Source organism: Strix aluco, chromosome 18 (genome assembly GCF_031877795.1).
Source record: "Strix aluco isolate bStrAlu1 chromosome 18, bStrAlu1.hap1, whole genome shotgun sequence".
Lineage (NCBI taxonomy): Eukaryota > Metazoa > Chordata > Aves > Strigiformes > Strigidae > Strix > Strix aluco.
In genome coordinates this window covers 16,710,138-16,716,137 of record NC_133948.1, presented here as the reverse complement: position 1 = coordinate 16,716,137, position 6,000 = coordinate 16,710,138, and positions in this window count along the sequence as shown.

Below are 6,000 nucleotides of genomic sequence, written 5' to 3'. Positions count from 1 at the left end.
CAGCCTGCCTGCGAGAGCGGGCTGTGCAGAACCCCCGGGGTAGCCCTGGGCTTGGTGCTGCGTCTTCCTTGGCACAGGTAGCTTTGCTGCTCTGGGACACGCGGTCTGTTGGCACCAGGCTGCAGAGAGGACTTGGGGAGTCCAGGGGCTTTGCCCACCTCTGCCCGGGACCGTTTGGCCTTGCTTGTGGCACAGCAGTGCCACTTTTGTGTCTCTCCTCTAGTCCCAGTGACCCATGAGGACCTTCCCCAAACCCATTGCTGCAAGAGCCAGCGTCCTGTTCTCGACACACAGCTTGTGAATGAAGCCAGTCTTTAGGGCAGTCTGAAAAACTGATTCCTGAGCTCCCCCTCAGCACCCCGATGGCCAAAACCCTTAACTGACAGGCAAGGTCCTTGGACATGCAGGTGGCTGCTGTGAGGTCTTCTGGGAAGCCCCTGGAAGAGCTGGCATGTTCGGGGGTGTCTGGAGCCTGGGTTTTAGGGGTAAGTTACCAGGAGCTGCATCTTTCCTGAACCCCTGTCCTTTTTCCAAACCCTTCCTTTCTTGGCCACAGCAGATCTCAGCATTGTGATTTATGAGCTCTAGAGGTGTCCCAAAAAGGGAAAAAATAGCTGTGTTCACTCAGTGCGACAAAGAAATTGGAAAGGCGGGGGGGGTGGAGGGTTGGGGAGGGACGGGTCACCTCTTAGGAATGTCCTGCCTGTGGAAATACTGAAGCTGTCTTCTTCCCCGTCGCACGCAGCCAGGGCCTTGTGCAAGCTCCCAGAGCTGAGGCTGAGCTGGAGCCTCCCTCCGGTCTGAAAGCACTGAGGTCTTTCTCTTCAGCTCCAAGTGGGGCTTTTGAGATGACTAGCAGCTATGGTCTCCCTGGGCCCTGGTCCCCACAGCTGCTTTAGGTGCAAAGCACAGCAGGGTAAGACCCTGTGAGGCAGCGCCCCCGTATGTGGGGAGGGTTACAACCCCTTGGAGGAAAGGCAAGACAAGTGACACCTGGGGGTCTAGGCAGGCTGGAGGAGGAAGCTCTGCAGCCCGGCAGCATTGGCTGTGTAGGGTCGGAAATGCCAATGTACATCAGGAAAAGGAGGTTTCCGCGCTTCCTCACAGGGTGGCAGCCCTGTTGGTACTGCAGATGCTCCCACCAAAGCTCGGACTATTCTCAAGCGCTCCAGGTCCGCTGGGCCCACTGCCAGCAGGTAGGCTGCGACCTCGGGGGCCGTGTCCTGAGCAGATGCCAGCTCCGCTCCAACCTCTGCCTCCAAGCTCCCTCTGCTCCCCGTGGACACAATATCCTCCCTGCAGCAGTGTCCTACACCGTAGGGTTCTGTGCAGCGCCGTGGTCCATCCCTGGGCTGCTGGGCTCCTGCAGTGCTGGGGACTGATGGTGTTTCCCTCTCCTCTCCTTTCTGGGAGTATAGGCAAGGTGGATTCATGGCCAAGACATCCCCAGAGAGGAGCAAGCAGGGTTGGAGACACTGCAGCAGGAGCAGATCCAGGCTCCCATGGTGGGTGTGGTGCTACAGGAGAGCCCTGGTCCTGCTGAGCCCTTCGCTGGCTCCTTTAGCAGGGCAGGGAGCGGGCCAGGCTGTGCTTGCTTCACAGGATCCCCGGGGGACTCTGCACAGGACAAGGGCCAAAGGTGAGCAGAGGGAAAAATCCAGGCAATGGATTCACTCATCTGGGGTTTAACTCTTGCTAGCCAAGGCCATGGCAGGGCAGGAACTCAGTGCCCCAGGGCTGCAGTTCCCACAACAGGACGTGAGCTGGACTAGGGTGGGTATGGTGCAGGCTGGGAGGGCGTGCTGGCTGACCCAGCACGTGCATGTGCAGGGCAGGACCCTCTCTACAAGAGCTTCCCACCGAGGAGTGTGTGTGCCCCACACAGGCTGAGCCCCCCACGCACTCAGCAGCAGTTGCTCCTGTTTGCAGCATGGCACCAGTGCATGATGTGCAATGAGCACTGATGCTCAGGGTGCCCTCACTCTGCAGCACACTGCAGCCTTAGGCCAGGGTGCCCACACCTCCACGGGCAGTATGAACAGACAGACTGGAGCCTGGAGACAGATGGACAAACCTGCCCATTCTCTTCCTGTGGGCAGGTAGAGAGACGCGACAGAGATCCAGCCCTGGAGAGCCACACGTGGGGCGAATTGCTTCTAGCTCGTAGAGAAGTGGTGTGTGCTTTCTGCATGCTGGTTCTCATACGTGCCAGCCAGGCATGACAACTGGGGTCCTCAGTGCCCACAACAGCACTGCTGCTCCTCAGGCAGCGTGACACCCCAGGAGTGGGACCTTCCCTGTCACACAGCTCCTTCCCATCCCGGGTGATGCAGCAACCCAGGGCAGGCAGGAAGCTGCCCAGTGCCAGTGCCAGCAGCAGGATATGAGGAATCCATCACACCTGATCCTGCCCTGGCTCCCAGCAGGACGTGAGTCACACCTGAGAAATGGGGACATGTGCTTAGGCACGAGTGCCCTCTCCTAAGCAAATGGCACCATTCAGCAGTTCTGTGCAGGGGGATGGTCCCTATGGCTGGTCTGGCTGCACCAGAACCACGCTGCTGCCCTCTCCCACCTCCAGCTGCGCTGCTTGTCCTGCCGCTTCACAGACACCCTCCCGTGTGTCCCCCCAGCCACCCACCCTGTCCTGCTCAGAGCTTCCATCTACACCCCAGGGGAAGAGCTGGGGGACAGCCCTTCAACCATCCCTTGTCCTGCCACGTCTCTGGGGGGTACACCCACCCCCCAGGTACTGACACCTCTCTGGATAGGGAGAGCCCTACACCCACCCCCAGGTACTGACACCTCTCTGGGTGGGGACAGTCCTACACCCACCCCCAGGTCCTGACACCTCTCTGGGTGGGGACAGTCCTACACCCACCCCCCAGGTCCTGACACCTCTCTGGGTGGGGACAGCCCCACATCCACCCCCAGGTCCTGCTGCTCTGGCCTGTCTTCCTGCCAGTCTCAGCACTAAGCCAGGTACATGGTGCTCAGGAACCTGCTGTCTGGGAAGATCTTTGCACATCCTCACACCCAGGGGTGCAATCCCCAGCAAGGAAAGGAGGAGGAGGAAGCACAGAGAGCCCTGCTGCTCCTGCAGCCCCGGAGAGTTGGAGAAGCTTCTCCCTTGCCCAGGAGCTGGGCACCACCAGGGCCTTCTTGCCATGGGGTGCCCTGGGAAGTGTGTCTGAGTGCCTCAGAACTCAGCCAGCGTGATGTCACTGTTTATAACAGCACGGTGCTCTGTGGGAACTGCCCTGGTGTTGGCATGCAGAGGAGTGGCAGCATCAGGCTACACGTGTGCTTGCCACAGGCAAACGGCACAGTGAAGCCAAGAGCTACCCTCCTCCTTCTCTTCTCCCTCCCCTCTGAGCATGTCCAGCTGCTTTTGTCAGCCAGGGGTGGGTGCCCTGCCCAAACATCCCCCTGGGGTGGCTTCCTCTGGGAGATGGGGCCAGCCAGGTCCAGCCAATTTGTGACCTTGGGAGTGGTCACAAAGTGTTGGGTGTGGGGAGAGCAGAAACGACACAGGTCTGTGGGTGTCAGGTGTTCCCAAGGGAGGAAGGATGAGGCCAGAAAAGCTCCCACATGCTGCTGAAGCAGGCAGAAGGAGGGAGGAGAGAGGGGTCCCAGGACCCTCCTCTCCCCATTGCTAGGGCTCTGTGCTGCAGGTCTGTGCTGCCAGACCAGCACTGGCAGGGCACCAGGGTAACACCTGCCCCTGTACTGCTCTCTGCTGCTGTGCCCAGGGGAAAAGCCACAGGCTCAGCAGAGACTGAATCCTCCTTGCCTAGTGCTGCAGCCAGGTCCCTAACCTCGTCTGCATCGTCCCACCCTTGAGCCAGGCAGGTGTCCCTGGCCCCAGGTCCAGACCAGTCCCAGACACATGCTGGCACAATAAAATTCCATCACTGGTATTTAACATTACATTTAGCATCTACAAAGGGAACCCAGAGGACTCCTGACCCTCTTCCCGTTGCTGCGCTTACCCCTGGCTGGGGGAGCCCCCAGGGCCCAGCCTCCCTGTGCCCACCCAGGCCCCTGCTCCCTGCCCATCTCCTGGGCGCTCTGCCCGCCTGCCCCGGCACACGACAGCCACCCTGTGATTTCTGCAAGCTGCCGAGATCTCACCTGCCTGCTGCTGATGTGCTGGGCAGCAGCCTAGAGCCTTCCCTGCTCTCCCCAAAACCCTGTGCTTCCCCAAGGGGTTTGTATATCTCTCCTCGCTCCAATTTAACAGGAATAAAGAGGTCTGCTTCTTCAAGGCTGGATGCAGGCACACCTCACGGCCCTGGGGAGCCCTGGGGGGATGCTGCATGGAGCAGAGGAGGGCCATGGGCTCCCTGCTGTGCTGGCCCTTTGCAGTGGGTCTGTGAGGATGTAGCTGGGTCATTACCTGGGGTGAATGAAACCAGGGGAGGTGTAGACCTGCCGGAGCAGAGACAGGATAAATACTGCTGCATGTGCTGAGAGCTGTGTATCCAAGGCTGCTTTATCAGCATAGCTCAGTGTGCTTCTGCAGCTGGGTGCTCTGTGCAGGAAGCCAAGCATCAATGCTGCTAGCCACGCACCAGTATCTGGTGCTGTTGCCCCAGTGCTGCTGCTGGCAGAGGTGCTGGGGAACAAACCAGTTGTACTCCCACCAGCTCAACGTTGCCAGCGGGGTCCCCCACATACCCTGAAGACAGGACAGCTGCTGCCAGCTGTGCTGCCCAACAGCTTGGATTTGGGTGTGTGTCCAAGTGTCTGCTCTCCAGGCACAACCTCAGCCAAGGGACTGTAATGAGCAGAGCTGCAGAGGGTGGAGACCCCTGCATGGCACACACGGCAGCCCAACACCGCAGGGCTCATCCAGCAAGTGAAGAACATGTTGCTTCTGAGGATGGCAGAGGGATAGGAAGGACCCGCTTGGTGGCACAGTGCTTAGAGGGGTTGGCTTTAGCACAGCTGCTTAGGAAGGGACCATCACGCTCCAGCAGAGCCCAATGGTGCTCAGGGCCAGAGAGCAGAGCTGCCAGGGAGCCGAGGGGAGCAGAGGGCTCTGGGGTGCCAGCCTGGCTGGAGACCCACACTGTCAAACAGGCCTGGAGTGGGACATCTGAACCAACAGGAGACTGCTGGACCCTCTGGGCACCTCCACCACACCCCATTTTTCTGGCCTGCAGTAGCAGATCTTCCCCTGTGGCAGAGGAGGCTGCAGTCCTGCTCAATCCCACATACCTCCCCAGAAAGCTGGGAACTCCCAGGGCCGCAGTGAGCTCGATCTCAGTGGCCTGCTCTGGGGAAGTGCTTTGGTCTCTGGGCTGCCAGAACCGGCGGGGGGGCAGCACCTCTGTCCCTCGCCCAGGAGCTGGGAGCAGGTGGCAGCTGCCTGCTCTGCAGAGCCCACAGCACCTCCGGGCAAGCGCAGGAGCGGGCCAGGCTTGCTCTGCTATAGGGAGTACTTCTGGCCTTCGCCAGAAACAAGATTGAACCCACCAAGACTGTCATCTGCAGCCTTGCAGGTGGGGAGCTTGGCATCTCCATGGGGTTCTCCCTCCGCCCGCGCTGGGCCATCCTCCCGGCACTTCCATCTGGGATGGGACAGGAGCCTGGAGGAATATATACCTCCCTCAACCCCGATATCCCCCATTGCTTCCACCCCGGCTGGGAAGGGGGCCCGCTGCGAGTGGCACAAGAGTATTTACGCCCTGTTGTGGGACAGCAAAGTCAGACTGAGGGAGTTACGGGCCAAGCCAGGAAGGGCTGAGGACACCACGAGCAGCTCCTGACTGCGAGCGCTGGGACCGTGTGGGGCAACACACCCCTGTCCCCAGGAAGCCCCTGCAGGGTGGGGGCCTCTGGCAGTACCCTGGGAATTAATCTTGTGGGGGTGTCAGTAAGAGGCTAGAACAAGCCCCACGGAGCGCGCAGGGGTGTCTCCCACCGAGTGATCGCCCCCCAAGCCCGGTGGGGACAGGGCCCCGTGCGGGAGGTGCTGAGCAACTCTCCCCCCCG